Source organism: Drosophila willistoni, unplaced genomic scaffold, assembly GCF_018902025.1.
Source record: "Drosophila willistoni isolate 14030-0811.24 unplaced genomic scaffold, UCI_dwil_1.1 Seg587, whole genome shotgun sequence".
NCBI classification, from domain to species: Eukaryota; Metazoa; Arthropoda; class Insecta; order Diptera; family Drosophilidae; genus Drosophila; species Drosophila willistoni.
In genome coordinates, this window is record NW_025814505.1 from 26,148 (window position 1) to 50,790 (window position 24,643).

At 39.4% G+C, this 24,643-nt stretch overlaps 1 pseudogene; it reads left to right on the plus strand.

Annotated features, from left to right (window-relative positions):
- The first annotated feature begins 21,537 nt into the window (after positions 1 to 21,537).
- Positions 21,538 to 23,151, plus strand: LOC124461669 (annotated as a pseudogene).
- The last annotated feature ends 1,492 nt before the right edge of the window (positions 23,152 to 24,643 follow it).

A 24,643-nucleotide genomic window follows, 5' to 3' on the forward strand; every position in this document is an offset into this window, starting at 1 on the left:
CCCAGATTCCCGTCTACAAAACCTTAATTTGATTTGGAGACCTAGATGAGTATTAGGATAGGGGACTGAGACCACATGAAGGGGAGAAAAGGGCTTTCCCTTCCCTTTTCTAATACTCATCAAGGTCTCCAAATCAAATAAGAGTAGGAGGAGAGCCCAAGAGGAGTAGCAACGACTGATCTCAATTTCCACTCGTCTGCCAAGCGAAGCCCGCTTGGCCAAGATCCGTTGCCTCTTGGACTGGGAAAGGGAAGCGTGAAAGGAAATGTTAGTGTTGTTATTAGAAAGGGATGGTGAAGAGGAACTGCAACGACTTATCTCGTCTGCCAAGCGAAGCCCGCTTGGCCAAGATCCGTTGCCTCCTCACCTTGAGTGACTGAGCCTAGAGACCAGCGACTGACTTCGTCTGCAGGAGAATAGCTCATCCTGCTGAAGTCCGCTGATGACCTCTTTTGGCTCCACTTAAATAGTTAAGTGGACAAGGAAATGGGAAGGGAAGGGTTTACATAGATTCGGTGACGAATAAAAAAATAATGCCGGGTGTGTTAAACGATCATAGTATAGAGTTTATTGATAATTAATTAATTCTAAACATCTTTTGCAATTTGGGTCCCTACGGCACTCAAGCAAAATAAGGGGGGGAACTTTGGACATAGGCTCACCTGGTAATCCTGGATTTCACTTGATGGTTGCCTATGGTTCTATGTCCTTGTTTTCTGCTGCTAGTTCACTGGCGAAGTGATTTTCTCCTAATTCTAACTCTCTGTTGAAACCCGCCCTTGCTCGGCCTACTTATGTCCTAAGGGTGAAAACATACGATGCGTCTTGTGCTTTGGCACGCGTCACGATCGCCGTCTTTCTCTCTCACTTTCGATTTTCTCATGGTCTCTTTAGCGTCGGCATGCGGCGCAGCGTCCGCTGTCGGGAGGTTGTTCTCTCCGCAACGCGTCGACGCTGCAGCCGCATCAAGACGGTAGCTAGAAAGAGAGGGAGGCGTCGATCGTAAGTATTGACTATTAGAAAAACAAACTACAATTAGTTTACATGTTTGGATAATTAATGTGCCCTCCATGGGCGTATTAAAAATAAAAGTAAAAATGAAGAGGGGCCCTACATGGGCGTAGTTTAGATTGCAATGATAATGTGACTCGTCACAAAGTGGAAAGGATTAATAGAAGTTTAGGACCTATGATTGCAAAACTCACTGAACCTGAGAATGGTTTGTATTGGGATGTGATCATTGAAAATGTCGATTTTTCGTTAAACAATACACAATATCGTAGCATCAAAATATAACCTGCCGAAATGCTTTTGGTTTAGCACAAAAAGGAGAGGTTAGTGATGATTTGAAAGAAAAGTTAGACGAAGTGACAAAATTAGACAAAGTCAGTGAAAACGGTAAATCAACGGTTAGCTCAGGCCGATAATGAAAAATACTATAACAATAAAAAGAAAGTTACACCGGAATATAAAGAGGGTGAATATATAATGGTACCGAAAAATAAAGGGCCGTATATAATATCAAAAATGTTGAAAAATTACAGGTTTTTAATAAAAGATGTGGATGGATTTCAGTTATCGCGCAATCCTTATCAAGGCATCTGGAGTGCTCAGAATATAAAACATTGGATAAAAAAGTAAATAGTGGAAATTGTTAGCAAACTATATATTTATACATCGGTACTAGGTTTAAGAATATAAATAAATTGTAAATATTTCACTATAGAATAAGAAAATAATCAAATTGTAAATTTATGGTAACGTTACATGTCAAAGTTCGTCAGACTAGTAAAATAAATCAGAGATGGAGGTCAATCTTAAAGTCAGGACAAGCATAAGAAACAGTGGTATTGCAACCACTGTTTAAACACCTGTTGGTGTTTAGATTATATAAAATAAGCTAACATTAAGACAATTATAACATAGAACAAATGGAAATGTATGTCAATTAAGTATGTAACCCGATTATAGATATCGATGGCTCATCAGTCATAAGTAGATCTGATATGGTCAGCAGTAAACTAACTAAATAAAGAACTAGTTAATTAAGCTGCTATGGTTAGCTATTATCAACAAAGACGTATTTTGGTGACCTAACACTATGTCGAACTATGCACTGGTGAGCTCGCTATTTTGTACTATAAAAGAAATGCATTATTCTTAGTAAGATCAGATACCAATTGTAGCTACATCGGGTGTGCATCGCTGTGTCTTTGGCCCTATCTCTACCTTTGTAATCTCACTCCGAGGTCCACCCAATTTATGTGTTGGTTGCGAGAACCTTTAGTCACTGGTTTATGTGCTAGTGCTATATATAAACATTTAATAACTTCAAGAAACACTTCATTGAACATTTTGGTGACCCCACATTGGCGGCTCCAAGTTAAAAGAGTAACAGACTTGGTGAAACCGTCATCAAGCGAGAATATTTGGTCAACTCAGGCGACCAATCTCTCACCAAAAAGGAAGCTGGTCAACTAGGCGACTACTTTCTTTGCACGCTTTGGACACAACAATCCTAATCGAGGGCACAAATTGATGAACATCTCACATCAATCTGGGGTCGCGACTTAAAACTTGATTAATTGGCAATCATTGCGTAGCCACCTTGGCTAATAAAAACAATTTATTGGAAAACTAGGAGTTGGTTTTCCGCAACGGGGTAGCAGTGCATACCCATTGAATAAAAGTTGATCAACTAGGCGATCACCTTATAAAAAACATTTAACAACGATTTGTGTCAACGAGGCGACCAAATCATAAAAATATATTTTTATATAAAATAAAGTTTGATCAACTCATAAACTCTGTTGCATTCCCTGGCGTCAGCAATATCTGAAAATAAATAAACTCCCATCGGGTCAAGTACTAGTACAGATAACCAATTACATAAGAATATAAAAGAACATGGAGGAGTTTTATAAACAGCAGACAGAACGAGGAGAGGCAATCCAGGCCTTCATTCGGAATACCGGATAAAGATTCTTTCGCCAGGAAAACGAAGCCATCTTTGGGAGAACTTCGAGAAAAGTCAATCAGGAGTTGATGGACAAATTAAATAACGTGCCAACTGAAGATGACTACTTTGTAACGGACTATTTCAGCAAAATGAAGACGGTTGTATCTAATATAGTGGAAGATTGAAATGACCATTTGGCAAAAATAAAACTAGAGAGACAAGCTCATGATCAAACCATTGGTTCGCAAGCAAAGTGCTCTACTGGATTCATTGTCCAGGACATTAAGACAAATCGTGCCTGAAGATAAAATGACTTACAAATCGGTAGTCGACAAATTATGGATGCAAATTGAAGAAATCCATTATGAGACTCATCGGCTAGCTGAAAATCCAGCCGAAGCCGGATATAATATAGCTACGTTTGTGGCCGCAGAAAACATAATGCTGAAATTCTGTGCGGCACCAGCAGAAAATGTAGTGATACAATCACCACCTGTATTGCAATCGATACAATAATTGCAACTACCCAAAATTCCCATTCCAAAATTTGATGGGGATTATCTGAAATGGCAACAATTTCATGACATCTATAAAAAGGTGGTTCATGAGTCAAATGTATCCACGATAGAGAAAATGTGGTACTTAAAATCAAACCTTTCTGGAGAAGCAGAGAGATTGATACGGCACCTGGAATTAACAGAAGCCAATTACAACACTGCTTGGTCAGTGTTGCAGGAACGTTTTAATAACAAAAGAGTTCTAGTGACAGCCATACTGGCAAAGCTGTTTGATCACCCAAATGTGGGAAATGACGCAGCTTCTATAAAGAATTTGCATGATAACATTTTTGAATCATTGCAAGCCTTAAAAAATGTAGGCGTCAATATGAAATCGTCAGATGCTGTCATAATGTTTCATATGACAAGAAAATTGGATAGATTCAACCACGCACTATATGAGCAATCTCTTTCCAACACAAGGGATCTGCAGGAAGTAAAGGACTTCCTATCCTTCTTGCAACAGCGCTTCCTAACATTAGAGGCGATTGGGAAACCAAGAAACGAAAATCGCAGCATTGAAAAACAAAGTCCAAGGAAGACATGCGCAACAGCATCTGGGACAAACAGTACCCTGTGTGCTTTCTGCGAAAGAGCAAAGCACAAACCCTTCCAATGTGAAAAGTTCAAAATCAAATCCGCAGCAGAGCGGCTTAATTGGGTGCAGAGATACAAATTGTGTGTCAATTTCTTCAAGCTGGACCATATGGCAAAAAATTGCTCTTGAAGGGGATGCTTTAAATGCGATGAAAAACATAACACAATGTGGCATTTAGAAAAACGCAACCAAATTGCTACATCTGCTTCTGCAGCTTCTGCATATGGAATTGGCAGAAAATACACCCTGTTGGCAACGGCCAAGGTAGTGGTAAAAGGGATCAATGAAAGGAAAGGAGAATTTCGAGCACTCTTGGATAGCGGCTCACAAGTAAATCTCGTCTCAGAGAGACTGGTAAAGAAATTATCGTTAAAAATTAGCGAGAATCATGTGCACATAAATGGAGTGGGTGGTCAACCACAGATAAGCAAGGCGCGAGTAAGCTTGGTTGTAAAATCAAGATACAACAAGTTCTCAATGCTAGTTGAGGCATTTGTATTGTCACACATAATAGGTGACCAACCCACAGAACAAATAACGCAGAAAGTCACATTACCAGATAACATTCAATTAGCGGACCCAACATTTGATAAAACCGGAAAAATTGATATGCTGTTGGGAGCTGATGATTACTATGCTATACTGCTACCAGAAAGGAGACGGGGCAATCGAAACCGTCCAACATTACAAAACTCAGAGTTTGGATGGATTGTTGCTGGCAGAATTAATATGTCAACGTCAGCTTCAATCACATGTATGGTAGAGGATCTCGGGAAGTAGCCATAAGAAGATTCATGTCGTTAGAGAGGCGAATGAACCCTGACATAAAAAAGGAGTATGTAAAATTTATGTCAGAATATGAACAGCTTGGACATATGAAGCAGGTAATGGTAGAACAAATTCCCAAGAACCATTACTTTATACCGCATCATTGTGCACTAAAACCAGAAAGTACCACCACCAAGCTAAGAGTGGTATTTGATGCATCATGCAAAACGTCATCACTGAACGACATTTTATATCCTGGACCAGCCTACAGAGTCATCTCTTCTCAATTCTTCTGCGGTTCAGGACACACAAATATGTGTTCACGGCAGATATTGAAAAAATGTATCGTCAAGTTTGGATAAACACTGCCGATCAATTCAATCAGATGATTGTGTGGAGAGAGGATCCAAGTCAAGAACTAAAGTTTTATCGTTTAAAAACGGTAACTTTTGAAACCACGTCAGCCCCATATTTAGCGACGAAGTGTCTTGAATATTTGGCACTGAAAAACATGGAAAATTTGTCGTCTGGAGCATCAGCATTAAAAAATGACTTTTATGTTGATGATTGTCTCACAGGAGCAGACAGTTTACCAGAAGCCCTGCAAATAAGACAAGAGCTTCTAGAAATCTGGAGACCTAAGGGTTTCAACTTACGAAAATGGTGTTCAAATAGCAGTCAACTTCTAAAGGAAATTCCAAAGGAAGATACGATTGCTGACATCAATCTCGGTGACACACTGGAACAAACAAGTGTCAAAACATGGGGAATCATATGGGCACCCAAAGAAGACCAATTATGTGGAAAGGCTCAAAGACATACAAAAGGAATCACCAGACGAGTGGTGCAATCTAAAGTCGGTCAAATCTTTGATCCTCTAGGACTGTTCGAACCGGTAGTTGTAAGAGCGAAAATGTTTCTTCAACATGTTGCTACCGAACGAATTGAGGTGGATGGTGACCTACCGCCGTTTTGGAGAAGCAATGGGAAGCCTACCGAGAGGATGTACAGGCACTAAACCACATGAAAATTCCAAGGCATATTTTTGATGTCAAGGTCTCCACTACAAAGGAATTGCATACATTTGTTGATGCATCAAAAAAGGCGTATGGTGCGGCAGTTTATGTCCGATTAACCTATAAAAATGGCCAAATTTCGGTCAGATTGTTGTGCGCCAAGTCGAGAGTGGCTCCCCTGGAAAAACAGACACTGCCCCGGCTGGAACTATTTCGACAGGATCAGAAAGTGTGGAATCATTCCTCTGGTCAGACTCAGCAGTAGTACTCTCGTGGATTAATTCACGGGCATCACATTTCCACACGTTTGTGGCTAATCGGTTGACAAAAATACACGCAGTATCACATCCAAGGCAATGGCGTCATGTGTCATCAGCGCTCAACGCAACTGATGTTCTGTCTCGAGGCATATCAGCAGTTCACCTTACCGCACATTATGGTTGTATGGACCACTATTTTTGCATGGACCACAACGTGGCTGGCCAGCACCATTTAAGCCTACAGAGCACACGATGGATACCGCTATGAAGAAAACCAAGGTATTCAGCATGGTGACTGCCACGGCAAACAACAAGAGTGAATGGATATATACGGTAAATCACAGAAATTCGTTTTACCGGCTACAGCGAATAGTGGCGTATGTGCTACGGTTTTGTCACAAGCAGAACAGGAAACCAACGGCTCAGTTAGAGTTGGAAGAGTTGGACCAAGCACGGAGAGTGATCATTAAGCAAATTCAAGAAACAGGATTTGCATATGAATTACGGCACTTAAAGAAACGACCTGATCAACCGCTAGATCGCAAAAGCACGGTGGCAACGATGGTCCGGAATGTGATCCAGGGCTGCGTCGTATGCACCAAGTACCGGCCTCAGTTCTTTAAACAAGTCATGGGCGACTTACCTGAGCATCGGGTACCTCAGAATAGACCCTTTCTCAATGCCGGAGTAGACTATTGTGGACCATTCTGGATCCACAATAAGGTTCGAGGAAAGCGTCCTGACAAAGCCTACATTGCAGTATTTGTATGCTTTGCAACCAAGGCAGTACACTTGGAGTTGATCGGAGACCTGTCTACCTCCTCATTTGTGGGCGCGCTTCAGCGCTTTATTGGGCGCAGAGGAACTCCAAACTTTGTTGGAGCAAACAACCAACTTAAGGAACTGACCGATACAATACACTCAGAAAAGGCAGCAGGTAGTATCAAGGAATTTTGCAATCAAAAAGGAGTGCCATTTAAGTTGATACCACCACGGTCTCCACATTTCGGAGGATTATGGGAAGCTGCGGTAAAGTCCGCTAAGCATTTACTGTTGAAAAACGTATCGACAGCAAACTTAACGTTCGAACAACTGTCTACCATCATTGTCAATGTTGAAGCAGTGCTGAACTCTCGTCCGTTAACGCCAAACTCAGACGATCCCAACGACTTAACAGCTCTAACCCCAGGCCACCTATTGATCGGAGAACCATTAGTAGCCTAACCAGATGCAGAGCCAATAACACAGCGATCGATTCCAGAGCAATGGGAATTAGTGCAACGGGTTAAGCATACATTCTGGACACAATGGTCTCAAGAGTACCTACAAGAATTGCAGGGTGCATCCAAGTGGAAAAAAACATATAACAATGTCAAAGAAGGCATGATGGTAATTCTAAAGGAGGATAATGTGCCAATTTTGCAGTGGCCAATTGGACGAATTGTTAAATTATATCCAGGCCTGGATGGATACGTCCGCGTGGTAGACGTTAAAACAGCCAGAGGCACCTACAAGCGGGCTATCCATAAATTGGCCCATTGGTTAGAGAGACGGCGACAAAACGTAAAATCGAGGCAGATGACACAGAATCGAATTCCTAAAAAGACCCTGGTATCGAGGACAACGCAGAACCAAAAACAAAAAGACGCTTATCGATCGGTCTGCCACCGTTGGCAATGACGATCTGCCTAATGCTGTTGTTATTGCCTATAGCATTTGCTCAAAGAACTAATATAACTCGATTCAACCCCAAAGTATTGGCACAGGAAGGATGGCAACGTCTGACTGGACTATTGTGGCATTCTACGATCTCGAACCATATTGGGCCGACCTGAAGACATTTTCAGACGGAGTAGTAAAGGTTGGAGAAATATGCGTGTTTATGAAGGTTCCAGAGGCATGCACCGCAATGCAGAGGCACTTCGAGCATGTCAACTCAGAGCTACGGACAGGAAATGATCTTCTTCACATAGAACGCCAACGACGATCGCCTTTAGAGATAATTGGGAACATTGCGAACGGCTTATTTGGTGTGCTGGACTCAAAGTATGCAACAGAGATGTCAGGCACCATACGAAAGGTTAAATCAAATGAAGATTACTTATTAAACTTGCTGCAAAATCAGACATCTGTAATTGATTCAACGATAAATATCATTAGGCGAGATGAAGCCACAATTGAAAATCAGATGAAACTAATGGAACAACAAATGAACGACATGACCAAGGTCCAGGACAATGCGGTAAAGGCATTGCAATGGTATATCACGCTAACTACTCAGATGACAGTTATTGCAGGGAATTTGCAACGAATTCAAACCGAAATATCCCGAGTATTTACAGATGCCCATCATAGCAAAATACACCTTTACTACTATCACCAGGCCAGCTTCGGGAACATCTGAACCAACTGAAGAGACATCTTCCGTTTGGTTTGGATTTGCCAGTTCCAGATAACGACGTCTTGCAATTATATGGCTTAATGAAGGCACAAGGCACAATCGCAAACAATCATGTGATATTTAAGGTCACATTTCCATTAGTGGCAACGCAGGCAGTGCAACTGTATAACCTGGTACCCATTCCAGCAATTGGAACTCATGGGATTGTAATCATGAACATTAAAATTCCCATCATTGCTGTCAACAAGGAACAGAATCAATACATTGGGCTCTCAAGAGCCGATTTGGAACAATGCCATCAGTTCAACAACGAGCAATATATTTGTTTTGATAAACAAACGACGTTTTCGGCTAATAGCAACTGTGAGTTCCAGCTCAAAAACACAAAATCATGAACTTGCCAAATACAACACACAAACAGATCATTCGTGTGGTACGACATGTATCACAAAAATCAGTGGATTTTTGCCACCACTAGGCCAATTGAACTCGCAGTGACCTGTGACGATAATATACAAGGTGTCACTATTAAGAAGACTGGATTGTTAACTCTAGACCCGACGTGTACATCTAGGAGTTCTGCTATACGAATAACAGGTCACCGTATAACTACGACAGACACAATGAAATTGTCATATGTCCGATTTGGCAACTTCAGCATTGGCCTTCTTCAACATGTTGCTACCGAACGAATTGAGGTGGATGGTGACCTACCGCCGTTTTGGAGAAGCAATGGGAAGCCTACCGAGAGGATGTACAGGCACTAAACCACATGAAAATTCCAAGGCATATTTTTGATGTCAAGGTCCCCACTACAAAGGAATTGCATACATTTGTTGATGCATCAAAAAAGGCGTATGGTGCGGCAGTTTATGTCCGATTAACCTATAAAAATGGCCAAATTTCGGTCAGATTGTTGTGCGCCAAGTCGAGAGTGGCTCCCCTGGAAAAACAGACACTGCCCCGGCTGGAACTATGTGCAGCTGTACTTGGAGCTGAACTGACGGATAGAGTTCGACAGGATCAGAAAGTGTGGAATCATTCCTCTGGTCAGACTCAGCAGTAGTACTCTCGTGGATTAATTCACGGGCATCACATTTCCACACGTTTGTGGCTAATCGGTTGACAAAAATACACGCAGTATCACATCCAAGGCAATGGCGTCATGTGTCATCAGCGCTCAACGCAACTGATGTTCTGTCTCGAGGCATATCAGCAGTTCACCTTACCGCACATTATGGTTGTATGGACCACTATTTTTGCATGGACCACAACCTGGCTGGCCAGCACCATTTAAGCCTACAGAGCACACGATGGATACCGCTATGAAGAAAACCAAGGTATTCAGCATGGTGACTGCCACGGCAAACAACAAGATTGAATGGATATATACGGTAAATCACAGAAATTCGTTTTACCGGCTACAGCGAATAGTGGCGTATGTGCTACGGTTTTGTCACAAGCAGAACAGGAAACCAACGGCTCAGTTAGAGTTGGAAGAGTTGGACCAAGCACGGAGAGTGATCATTAAGCAAATTCAAGAAACAGGATTTGCATATGAATTACGGCACTTAAAGAAACGACCTGATCAACCGCTAGATCGCAAAAGCACGGTGGCAACGATGGTCCGGAATGTGATCCAGGGCTACGTAGTATGCACCAAGTACCGGCCTCAGTTCTTTAAACAAGTCATGGGCGACTTACCTGAGCATCGGGTATCTCAGAATAGACCCTTTCTCAATGCCGGAGTAGACTATTGTGGACCATTCTGGATCCACCATAAGGTTCGAGGAAAGCGTCCCGACAAAGCCTACATTGCAGTATTTGTATGCTTTGCAACCAAGGCAGTACACTTGGAGTTGGTCGGAGACCTGTCTACCTCCTCATTTGTGGGCGCGCTTCAGCGCTTTATTGGGCGCAGAGGAAGATGCCAGACATTATACTGCGATAATGCAACAAACTTTGTTGGAGCAAACAACCAACTTAAGGAACTGACCGATACAATACACTCAGAAACGGCAGCAGGTAGTATCAAGGAATTTTGCAATCAAAAAGGAGTGCCATTTAAGTTGATACCACCACGGTCTCCACATTTCGGACGATTATGGGAAGCTGCGGTAAAGTCCGCTAAGCATTTACTGTTGAAAAACGTATCGACAGCAAACTTAACGTTCGAACAACTGTCTACCATCATTGTCAATGTTGAAGCAGTGCTGAACGACAGACACAATGAAATTGTCATATGTCCGATTTGGCAACTTCAGCATTGGCCCAACAAAAGTAGCGCCAACAACAACACAATTCACAAAGATGCAGCTAAGCTACGACGAACTAAGCAACATTCAAGGAAAACTGGAAACTAAGCAAAACTGGAAATTGCCAGAAGACCCCAGCCAGCCGGCTCACCATGTTATAGTCTCCTACGTAGCGCTAACAATACCATTGGTTCTTGTGATGGTATATGGAATAAAAAGATGCTTACAACCCCCAAGACACAATGGTCCAGAGCAGACAACCGTGAGGATCGTCAATCCCATACCGACTCCTGCTGCAGTAAGCCCAGCCCCCAGCAATTTTGCGGTCAACGTTGGATAACGTTGAACAGGTGTTCAACGGCCGGGAGTATTTTGGTGTTTTGATTATATAAAATAAGCTAACATTAAGACAATTATAATATAGAACAAATGGAAATGTATGTCAATTAAGTATGTAACCCGATTATAGATATCGATGGCTCATCAGTCATAAGTAGATCTGATATGGTCAGCAGTAAACAATAAAGACCTAGTTAATCAATTAAAACGTACTTTGCTGACCTAACACTATGTCGAACTATGCACTGGTGAGCTCGCTATTTTAACTATAAAAGAAATGCATTATTTGTAGTGCCCAGTTTCTGCCGTTAGTTTTATTTTTAAATTTTAAGGCGTTAGTTTGTATTTCGATAGTGGTGGGTAATTGTGTCGATAAAAATAATCAGCTGAGCTTAGAAGTTCGATAGTTGTACTTGTGCAACCCTAGCGAAGTGGCATCGTGCGCGATCACATGCATTGGTCACACTCTTTTCTGACGAATTTTCGCCCTGGCTAATTTTTAATTTTCGCCCTCAAGCCAAATTATTAATTAAATACTAATCTGGAGCATCTAGGACAGCAATTAATATAAAGTTTTGTGAATCTTATTATCGTAAGTTAAATTTTTGTGGATATTTGAATCTTTGGAAGTTTCTAATAAGTTCTTTTGGAAACTTAGCCCTTATCAAATTGAATGCTGAAAGCCTAAGCAAGGAATTTTATATTTGAATTCCGAGAATTTGCCAGGGATAATTTTTGAGACACCGTGGGCTCAAAAGCTTCACACCGTGAAGGGCACAGAGACATTTCGACAAACACGACCAGCTTGGAATAGCCGCCCGAATCGGATACGGGCAGAGAAAGTTTCTGCGTTGCGGATTGAGAGTCCCTTAGACCGAATTTGTACCATAGGAATGCCAGACGCTTGATTTAACCTAATATTTTATTCCTAAGCATCATCCAGCGGACGACGAAGGCCTTCGACGGACCGGACGGATGGGTAAGTCCTAAGTTCTTGACATAAATCATGTTCGATCTGGTACTTCCCTGTTTGTATGCATAAAGAAAGCGAGTTCAGTGGCGAATACTCTGCAAATAAGAAAAAACTCTCTCAAGTACAGTAAAGCTAAGAAGAAAAGATCAAAGAAAAAGAAAATTGCCAATCAGTGTTGAGAAATTAAATCGATATTAAGAATCGCCTTTGACTGTGTGAGCGAGCCTACAGTTATTTATAATTAATCTCGTAATTTAAGTGGAGACTTCCAAATTCCAATTGACATTTTCATTTTGAATATCTATAAGCTTATATATATCCACCTTACAATTAAGATTCACAAAACAAAACATATTATCCCTAATTTGGCTTTTGGATGCCTGAAATGATCCAATTATTTAATTTGATTACCGTATATTATAAGAATCATCATTTTAGTTTAGTCAACTCGGATTATGTTTCCGACTTATTGAAGTATTTTGGTATTCCGTAACCCTCGTGAATAAATATCATTTTGTAATGTTTGAGTAAAAGTTATGTGATCTTCCTTGTAGCGAAATGTGAGCGGTGAGCTGAATTATTTTGGGATTTTCCAGAAGCTTGTGAAAGGAAAATCATTGGTTGGGAGGGTTTAGACGCGAAGCTATAATAACATCCTCATAGCTTCCCTATTCGTGCGATACTAATATACTCTTTTTCTCTATCCTTCTAGTTCATCTCTTTTGGTTAAATAATTGTGTAATATTCGTGCTCTAGGGACTTTGTTTTATTTTATGTACTACGGGTGTATTGAGTAATGCTGGTCCAAAGAACCCCCCCAAAGACTGTTTGCTAGCCGACAGCCAGAAGTCCCACCCGGACCAAACTTCTCGATACATTAAGCCCGTAGATGAGTTGGCTTTGGCCTAATTTGTGGTACTCTTGCCCATCATAACATCTGATAACATCTGACAGCGAGAGAGACTACCAATATAGGCTGAACCTGACCTCTTCTTGGATCAAAAAAGATTCTTTGACTAAGAGGGGATGTATATGATCTGGATTCATTCCGGGTTGTGTACATTACATAAATTTGGCGCCCAACTAGGAGGCTTGTTAGACTTGTATACAGTTTCTCGGTTCAACCGTGTTTCTTTATAGGATTCAGGCTGAACTGAAGGGTTCAAGAATTTCAGGTTCCTTTTTCCTTCTCCTACTTCTTATTCTATCTCTTAATAAAATCCCCAGCCTTTTTATCTATCCTTTGCTATCAAAAATTTTTATTTTCCTTTCATTTCGCTTTCTTTTTGTATTCACGGATAGTTGGTTGAGTGACTATTCTTAGGAATGCAGATATTTGGAGAATCCGAGTTCTGACCAGTGATAAGGCGCTTGAGCATTAATCGGTGAATATACTTAGAAACATATACAAACTCTACAAAATAGTAACAGACGTATATTATAGGCTGTGTTTTTCTTGGAATTCGTCAATTTTGAATGTTTCGATTTTACGACCAGAAAGCACAATAGGCTTGTGATGTCGGCGTTAGCATTGTAGTTTATTGATTCTATTCATTTCTTGTAATTACAATAGAACAAATGCTTCAGCGGATATCAATGTATTGACTGCTTGTTCATCTGGAACTGCAGAGATTTGGCTAGGCCCGAATTCTGACCGATGATACAAAGTGAGTTCAGTTTATGATGTTGGTTGAAATTAGTCTTTTCGTTTTGGATTTGATATAGATGATTAGGTCTAGGACGACAAGATTTCTCTATCCCTTCACATATAAATTTCTGAGATTGAACTATCGATTACTTCAATTCTCCCTCTATATTAGTACAGCACCTATAATTTTGGTCACCCTCACTTTCAAAACAAGGAAGATAATCGTTATATGAAATAATATATTAAAACAAATTAAATAAAGTATCTAAAGTAATTTTTGTGGAAAAATAATCAAAATGCCAGTAATTCGGAGTAATGAAGAATTGAGTGTGCTACCAGAAGCAGAATGTACAATTTGCTTGAAAGCATTATTAGAAACAGAAGAGCTTAGGATTACTAAATGCAATCATGTTTTTCATCAGGAATGTATAGAAAATTATATACAAGAACAACAGGAATGTAATTTTTGTAGGAAGTTATGCCACTAGAAAGATTTAGTCCAATTTATAATGTCAGATCAAGCCGAGGGTCCCATAAGTAATAAAACAAAAACCATACAAGCTCAATCACAATCAAGTAATGTAGCGTCCCCGGCTAGTCAGTTAAAATCAGGAGGTAGAGATAGAAAACCTAAATCTTCAACGGCACGTAAACCGGAGAACTCGAATCAACAGCGTTCAGCTCGGTCATAGCAACAATCAATTTCAAATCGAGCAGCTGAGATAAATGTTAATTCAATTTATGAGAGAATGGAATATTTAATTGATCAGAGATTGGGAAATTTGAATTTAAATAATTCAGTTGGACGATCTAACAACCACGATGATCGCGTTCCAACCCCAAGATCAGATTCAATATAACACCATTATATTAATCCTGGAAAAGCCGCCCAATTAGTACAAAGTTGGGGTATTAAATTTGATGCGTCTCCTAAAGGTCCTACAGTATCCGAGTTTCTATACAGAATAAAAGCATTAACTGTAGACAACTTTCAGACTTTGCACCTACTGTTAACCGGAAGAGCCAAGGAATGGTATTGGCGCTATCGAAAAGAACATGACGAAGTTATTTGGGAAGAATTTTGTATGGATTTAAAACAAGAATACGACGATTTTAAGGATGATGATTTGATTCTTGAAGAAATACGTAACCGAAAACAAAGGAATGGTGAAGCATTTGATGTTTACTATGAAGACGTAATGACTTTGATATCGAGATTGGTAATGTCTTTGGACCGCATCTATCTTAGACTAGTATCATGGCAAAGACAAATAAAAACATTTTGACAGCTAAATATGTGATAAATGCAACACTTCATTCTTCATAAGTATTAGCTGTCAGACATGCTCATTCGCCTGTCATTGTCATTGTCGTTGTCGTTGTCGACGACGTTTCATTGTCTCTTGTCTCTTGGAATTCCTTATCGCAACATCGACAGCATCTGCTCCAGTTGGGTGGCATGCAAATTGACTCTTTGGATACCCGTCAAAAGAAAACTGTTCAAAAGTCATGCAAAAAATGTAAGTCGCCGGGCAAAATGAATGGCAATTATGGCAATTCAAAGTGTTTCTTATTATAATATTGCATTATTATTATTTGTTTTGTTTGTTTTCACTAATTGCGTGTATATACATATATACATAGACAGAAGTCGATATGTGGTTGAGGTTGAGTGCCCGCTTGTTTGAGCCATTTGAATTGTTTGTGTTAGTTGAGCTGGTTGTCGTTGTTGCTTTATTTTCACCGGCACGAATTTCGCTTTGGTTTTTTTTCCTTTTTGTACTCTTATTTATTTTCTTTTATTGTTTGCGTTTTTTTCACTTGGTTAATCGATTGCCTGAGCCCAACGATACTTTAATTTATTTTAATCTAATTGTTTTCTAATTTAAACATATTTTCCTAGATTTCACCTTCGAGTTAGGCAAAGACACACGGTATCGACTTTTGTGTGAGCATTGCGGTTGTTGAGGTTATTCCTTTTGATTTTGATTTATTTATATTGTTGTTAATTAGTTTCGAGTTGTCAGTTACAGTAAAGTCACAGGATGTGCTTTCGCAGATGTGTGGTGTGTGAATGTGTGTGTGCACAAACAAATAAAGTATTGAGTGTTTAGGCGGCATTAGCGTAAACTTGTTTCCTCAGACTGTATGCAATTAATTGTGGTTAAGACGTAAGGTAAATAGAGAAGCTAATATGTCAGTTGCATACTTTTTGGCTGATGTTAATTTACACTTTGTGGCATGTCTTGTTTGTGCCAAACAGTAATCCCTCGATAGTGTTCACTAAAAACGTCCTACAAATATTTTTGAGACGAATATTTTTGTTTTTCATCTTGTTTTTGTTATTAAATAATTTGGATGAAATTTATGTATGATGCAAAATAAAAATAACGATTTATGTACAATTAGGTGGCCTCTGTATTGTAATCTTTCTATAATCATTTATTTTTTAAGAAAGACCAGAGTTTTAGTTATTAGCTAAACACTATTTAAACTAATTAAGTTGTAAGTTTAAAACGGTATCAGGGCTTTAATTTTGTATATCTTGCAAAGTTTTGCAAAATGTGCTTTGAAAATTATGAATATATACAAGTTGAATCTATTTCATATCATCCCACACAAGCTACTCCTTTCGACTCATGCGAGTCCAATTTATGGTATTTCATTTATAGAATTGAAAAGTCAGATTGATTTCAGTTTTCCACCCTCACACATGCCAGTCCCACGCAATCAATTATATTCAATGCAACAATGCATTCATTCATTGCACGTCAATAATGTCGATGATGAAGATGATGATGCACAATAATCAATGAAAACAAGTTGCCGATACAGATATAGATATATTTGGAACAATAACGCCCAACTACCATAATCATTATAACAATGGGCATACTGAAACGAATCGAACTTTGAGTTGATCAGCACTTTCGAAGCCCTGCAATGACTCTGAACGACCACCACTTTGATTTTCATCTCCATCTTCATTTCCATTTCCATTTCTTTGACTTCCAATTCCATAGCCCATTGGCTGATGATCTGCTGATGATGTCAAGGGGAAAGAGAGATACTTATTTTTTATTGCCGTCACCGTCAAAAAAGCACAACGTAACGTAAGTTTTTGTTGACTTGATGTGAGTTCAGTTCAATAACGTTTTGGCTGACTTGTTGTGTTATTATGGTCTTTCGGGGTATTTTTCTTTAATTTTTTTTCATCATATTGATGATTTCTTTTGATGGCTTATGGACTTAAGTCACGTTAAGTTGATTAATAATATTTTGTTGTATTACAAAATACCTGAAAATGTGCGGATAAAGTTAAATTTCTTATGAAAGAGGCAATAAAAGTAAAATGTGTGTGTCTATCTGTCTCCTCCCATCTCTCTAATTAAATTACAAGTTTTAGACACTTGCTTTATGTCTCGACAACCGAGCACCCTTTTTCCACGCACGAGCGACCATTTTTTACGACCATAGTATACGGTCGTCCCCGACCGGTCTCATGCACCGTCCACTCCTAATGTACAGCAATTGATATCGTTTAAGAGCCCGGTTGTGAATGCTATTAGAAATGAATTACCGGTATCACCTGGGAATGATCTCTTAAAAACGATGCCTATTGTAGTGTCCGATGTGTCTGGGCAATTACCCATTCCAATGGAAATTGCCGATAGTTCTAAAAGTATCGAGGGCCCCGTGAACAAGTTGATGCTGCAGTGGGTGACTTGTCCAACGTTACTGCTGCGGCTGACGCTTCGGGACCGCGGCCTCTCGTTGGCATACCACCAAAGAAACATATATTTGTTTCTAGGCTAGACCCTGTTGTCACATCTGATGGTGTAATAGCCTATATTCGGAAGAAAGTTAACGTCTCGAATATTGCGGTGGAGAAGTTTAAATTTTCTTATTCTAGGGACATTTCGTCCTTTAAAATTAGTGTTTCTGCCAATATCTTCGACATATATGTCGAGAAGATTTTTGGCCTAAACATATAATAGTTAAGGAATATACTGTAAAAAAGAAAAATCGGCAACCGATTCGCTTGCCTACAACAACAACTAATACTATTCCTGCCACATCAGCATCTGCTGGTGTGTCAAAAAACTAGCTTCGTCCCTTAACCTGGGTTACCAGAACGTTAGAGGACTGAAATCTAAACTTCCTAATCTCTATGTAGATAGTCTTTCTTTTGAGCATAACATTCTAGCTTTCACAGAGACGTGGCTAAAACCGGATATTGCTGATGCATCGGTTTTTTCCACAAACTTTTCTATTTTCAGACGTGACCGGATTTCTCGCATAGGTGGTGGCGTTCTGATAGCTGTGGATGCTGCTTTATCATCTGAAATGATTCAATTTTCTAGTACCCAGGAGATTGAGTTTGTCGGTGTTAAAGTAAATTTTAAATCTTTTAATGCTTTCATTACTTGTTCCTATATTCCACCATTGTCAGACATGGTGGTATATTTAAATCATTTAGAGGCAATTCAGTTTGTCTCCTCTTTAGTTTCGAGTCAAGACATGCTCATAGTTGTAGGTGATTTTAATTTACCCGCTTTAGCATGGTCACTAACAGATGAATCTACCACGTTGCTGCCCTCTTTGTCACATGACTTTATTGATGGCCTTCTAGGCTTATCTTTATCCCAAGTCAATCCTGTCTTAAATTCTAATGGAAAATCGTTAGATCTTATTTTTGTATTGGATTCTTCTTATTGTGAGGTTTCTAGAATCGAACCATTTGTTCTTCCAGAAGACAAATTTCATCCTACACTAAATTTAAAAATTGATTTGCCCTTGCTTTCACCATTACTTGGTTCAAATGAGTTACCACTAACTAGGTGCTTTCGTAAGACTGACTTTGCCAGCCTTAATGAAAACATTGCTACTACCGATTGGTCTTATCTGTACAATTGTAGTGATATGAACTCGGCTGTTCGTTTTTTCTATGATACTCTGAATTCACTCTTTGATATTTGTGTGCCTCTTGGTAGGCTGGAGCGGCTTAAAAAACCTCCCTGGTTCTCTCGCGAGCTATCCAATTTGAAAAATGTGAAGACACGATATTATAAGAAGTTCCAAAAAACACGTCATTCATCAGATTATGCTCTGTATACAGTCGCTCGTTCAAAATTCATGATGCTTAATACACAATGCTATAAGAATTATCTTCAGCGGTGTAAGCTTCAGTTTTCTTCTGACCCTAAACAATTTTATAATTTTGTTAATTCTAAACGTAAGACCTCTGTGCACCCATCTTTTTTGTCTTTTCAAAATAAAAAAGCGAGCACTGATCAGGCAATTGCCGATATGTTTGCGAGTTTTTTCAAAACAACTTATTCCTCAACGGAATATCGAGCAAGTCCGTATCCTTATCATTTAAAAAAGGCTAATTGCATTTTCAATCCAGTGATTGATGAAAGTTCTATTCTTACCGAACTTAAATTAGTTAAACCTGTTTATTCTCCGGGGCCAGACGGTATTCCTGGATGTATACTCAGGTTCTGTGCAAACAAAAAGTCCGAAGCCTCTAACTATAGGGGTATCTCAAAATTGTCCGCTATTCCGAAAGCTTTTGAGAAAATTATAACTTCTCAATTGCAACATTTTTGCAGCTCTATTATTTCGCCATCCCAACATGGGTTTGTGAAACGTAGATCTACAACCACTAACCTTTTAGAATTTACATCAATAATTATCAAGGGGTTCAAAAATGGTAAACAAACTGATGTCATATACACTGACTTCAGCAAAGCCTTTGATTCCGTTAATCATACCCTATTACTTTCTAAGCTGAGCGACATTGGGTTTCCACCCCTTTTCCTTTCTTGGGTTCGAGAATATTTAACAAATAGAAAACAGAAGGTACTTTTTAAGTCTTCTTTTTCCGTTTCCATTTCTGTGACTTCTGGTGTACCTCAAGGTAGTCATCTTGGCCCTCTGCTCTTCACACTATTTATTAACGATCTTCCATCAGTCATTGTTCATTCGCGTGTGCTTATGTATGCTGACGATGTCAAGCTTTGTCTTACTTATAAAGATACAGATTCATTTAGTCGGCTACAAGCTGATCTTAAAAACTTTCAATCATGGTGCCACTTTAATCTACTAAATCTTAACACCACCAAATGTAAGGTAATGACTTTTTTTCGTAACTCTCCTCAACTGGTCACTTATATTCTAAACAACAGCCCTAAGAACGTCTAAATAATATGAATGATTTGGGCGTACTTATGGACCATAAGTTAAATTTTAACACCCATATTTCCACCACGGTCGCAAAGGCCATGAGTGTCCTGGGTTTCATTAAAAGATGGTCAAAAGAATTTGATGACCCCTATACAACTAAAGTTCTTTTTACTTCGCTTGTCCGTCCTATTTTAGAGTATGGATCTTGCATTTGGTCACCTCAATATGAGTCGCACCAGATTAGACTAGAATCCGTTTAAAAGCAGTTCTTGCTATTTGCTCTTCGTGGCTTAAGCTGGGATCGCAATGTCAATTTGCCTTCGTATTCTAGTAGACTTCTCTTGATTAACCTTCCGTCCCTAACTAACCGTAGAATTATGCTTGGTGTCATTTTTATGCACAAGCTCCTAATTGGTGATATCGACTCGCCTGAGTTATTAGCTCAGGTGAATCTGTCGGTACCATGTAGACGGAGTAGACATCCTTTAATACCTTTATCCCTTAGTCGTTGTTCTTCTAACTATGCTATGCATGAACCTTTTAGGGTCCTCTGCTCTGATTACAATCTTCTATCCCCTGTAATCGGCTCAGAGTTTTCTATTAATATGCTTAAAACATCTATCCTATCCCATTTAGTTAATAGATAGCTATAGTATTATGTGTTTGTCTGTCTTTTCTATTGTGAATTTTGTCCACGCGATTCGTGCCGTGCGTTATACGGCTGCACCCCTCGGTCGGTCGGGTGGGAGGTGGGCAGTTATCTGCTTGGGCTCGCGCGTAACAGGCTTTGTCCTGGTGTCGTAGGGGCCACTTGAACGTACTGCGCATAGTATCGTCAACGTCCGCTAAAAAAAAAAAGTTTAAGTAAATTGCCACTAAATGACTTGGATACTTACTAACTGTTAGACTGCTGAACAAACTACGTACATACCAACATATATATATATATCTAAAGCGGACTTTCGCTTTTCATGTTTACCATCTTCAAGATACTTTACTTTGCATGTATTATAGAGTTGTTTAGATCGACGCTGCCATTGAGACAATTGTGGGAGCCATGGCCGGAACGGGAGCTGGTCGTGTGATCTAAAGGGTGTGCGTTAGAAACAAACCCGCAGCACTTTGAATACTTCTATTTGTATAATTTGGTAAAAGAGCTACCAGGTTGACTGTCCGATGGAGTGCCGCCAAGTCGAGTGCCATGGAATGGTGGATGGTGGTGGGGAGGGGAGGGGAAGTTAGCGAAAAGAGCGAGACCAACCAAGCGCATCCCACGGCTGTCTGGCCAACTGACGTTGAAAATTGAAAATTGCAACGGCCTGTGAAGAAGAAAATTGCAAAGCAAATGTAAAAAACGCAAACAGAAAGCATTTCTTTTTACCTCTTTTTTTTTTTTTTTTTGAAAAACAGAGCACCATTGTCTTAATTTTCAATTGTGACAATTCAGTCTTGTGAGATGCTTGACTGAGTGCCTTGGCCTTGGGAAAGTGCCCTTTTAGAGAACGAACTACTATAAAATATGACCAGACAATTGTCAAGGCTTTTAGTTGAACTTCAAACGTTTCTCGGGCAAAATGTATAATCCACTGGCTCTCATTTTCTGTCTCCTGTATCTTAGCAATTGCGTCCAATCGAACGATTGTGGCCAGGATGATACACTCTACTGCCGCGGAGAACGTACTCTGCGCAATGTGATAAGAAATTTGAATAAAAGTGACAAGCCGCTAGTGATAATGCCTGGCATGGAGATAGTACCAATGCACAATGAATCAGCAGTCGGTAAAGAAAATCCGGAAGAGACTCTCCTTGATAGTCTGGCCAACTATTTGCGAACGCACGAGGTCAATGTCAAATTAGTTGACTTGTTGGAAGAGGGAAAACTGGTGGAACAAGCATCAGGTACGATCCGATAATGAATTAGGTTAATTGACTCTAACAAATTAGACTTATTGTTAGTAAAAAATGCCGTAAAGAAGTTTAAAATGTTTTGAGAATTTTTTAGGAATTTAACAATTGTGTGCTTAAAAATGTTTTGTAATTAATACACTTCTAATAAGATGGATTCTCTCATAAAATCAGCCATGAAAGGGAAAATTTTAAAACTATAAAAACAAGTTTCAAACTAGGGTAATTATATATTACATTTGATCAAACTACTCTTTTGGATTGCAATTCAGCTAATTTTCAGCCAATCCAGATTTTATAATCTACAAAAAAATGATTGAATCTTTCTAGATTTCATTAAAGCAATATTTAAGCGATGATAATGTTAGAAAAATGGGTTTTCAAAGACAAGAATCTCCTTTAAAATAAGTAGTCCAAAAACAAATTGAGATATAAAGCTAAAATTTAAAATTTAAAGTCTTTAGAAGGATAATAATAAATATATATGTATATCCTTAGTTAATTTCTTTCTTTTACATCTGGCATCAGAATCTCTATTTTGGTTTTCGTTTCTGTAAAATGAGTGCAAAGCTTTTATGAACTTTATTTTTGGCTTGTTAAATCATATAAACTTGAAATTTATGTGTTGTGTGTGGCAGTTTAGTGACCCGGCTTAAGGATGTCTGGAGTCAGTTGATTACCAAATGCTGTTAACACGCTAAAACTTCAACTCGACGCACCATAAAATGGTGACATAAACCAACCCACTTTATAGGTGATGGGTATACATGTATTTATACATATGTAGGCCAATTCTTAGGAAACTGACGCCTCTTGTGGTGCCTATCAAATGCAAACACTGAGCAAATCTGCACTGCAGCACGCACAGCCCTCCCCCACACCACACAGACTTGCCACTTGGCTGGACGATCAAATTGTAATATATGTATGTTTGTTTGTTTGTTTATTTGGGTGTGTGTGTGTGTCTATATTCCAGAGGCACGCAAGAAGGATAAAGGCCAGGGACTGCTACTGGCCATGGCACTGATGTTTGGCAAAATGATGGCAGTTGTGGGACTTGGTGGCATTGGAGCTTTGGCCTTGAAGGCTCTAGGCGTTGCCATGGTGGCTCTAATGATGCCGGAATGCTGGGCTTAAAAACAGCTGCTCAGCATGGAAACGAGTCGAGTCATAGCATTTCATATGTCACCGGTGAAGGACATCATCATAAGCGACGACGACGAGCGGCCTGGCAGGTGGTCCCGAGCAGCAGGAACAACCTTTGGCCTACCGAGCCTACATAAACTAAAAATGTTTGACAATCATTCTCAGAATCTACATCTTATGTTAAGTAATTTATTCGTTATGCTAGAGAAATACAAAAATTGTTTCAACTTTTGTTACTACTTCAAGTTACTTTTTGGGCTTTTGAATGAGATGTTATTATTTCGTTTCTGTTTTGTACTTTAACTAATTTGCGTTTTTATTTCTTTTACTATATTTATAATTTTATTTGTTACTAACACAGCGATGCCGGGGATGCTGCTGCTGCTGGTGGCTGTTGCTCTTCGGTTTTTGAAATCGGTGAAAGTTTATTTGAGCCCAGTTGTTGGCATTGTACTGGCAGGCAGCATCAACAACAAAAGCAATAGCAAGCAACCTACACATAGTCACAGCAGCAGTCGATATACTCTCTATCTGTCCATAAGTATATGAGCTATTCTAGACAACACAAGGCAATAGATTGAACTAGTATTTTTATGTTTAATATTTCTTAATAAATAGCAGTTAATTTGTTGAAAGTCATTACGAAATGTATCCAATTTCTAATTGTCTTTTGGCAGAGTGTTTGAACTTCGCATTGACCAAGTCTGAAACTAGTTTTTGTTTTGTTTTCTCGCCTTTAATGTCATCATTTGTCAGACAGTTTATTGAGCCTAATGTCAATTGCAATACCGATACAAATGCTCAGATACTATCTGCCTCCGGTATCTACCGGATATCGAAATTTAGTAAACTTTTTCGTTCGTTTAGTTCGTTTCGGTTCTGTTTGAGATCAGATTTCATCTGAACTTTTGTTTTCCATTCAAAAAGAAGCAACCAAAAATCAACATGCATAATTATGTGTATGAACATATATAGATTGAATTTGCATAATGCGTTGAATAGCCAACTTTCACTACTTTTTTTTTTTGGCAGCATACACACAACGGTTCTTCTTCTGGTGCTCCCCCAAGAAAAAAAGAGAGAAAAAAAAACAAGACCACGGGCCAACGACAACTGGAAATATAACATGCGAGACCTTAATTTTTTGTGTTGTTTTGGCCATGCTGTGAGTTCTGTTACACAATACCAAGAGGGCCCAAAAAAAAGCACAAAAAAACAAAGTGTAGTGGTAGTTGTATTGAAAAACCCGTTAAACGCTTAACAGGGATACAAAACCTACCATGGTCATACCGCAACTTGATCTACCATGCCATCTCCCCTCCCGCCACCGCTGCCACCCTCGAGCAGTATAGTGCCCGCTATGCTAATTTGTGGCTCGGCTGCTGAGATGTCGACTCTGGCCGCTCTTCTGTTAACTTTCCTTTCACGGCATTTTACGAGCTCGACTGGAGTCGACTTGACCAGCTTTTGCTGCTTCTGCACTTGTACGTAATTATAAAATAAGTTCATAAAAGCAAAATTTGTTGTTTTATAATTTTTATATGATTCGAGCAACTGCGAGTTTATATAAACCCCCACACAGCCATCTCCCTTCCGCCTCTTCCTCTGTCTTCTATCTCCACCTAAAGA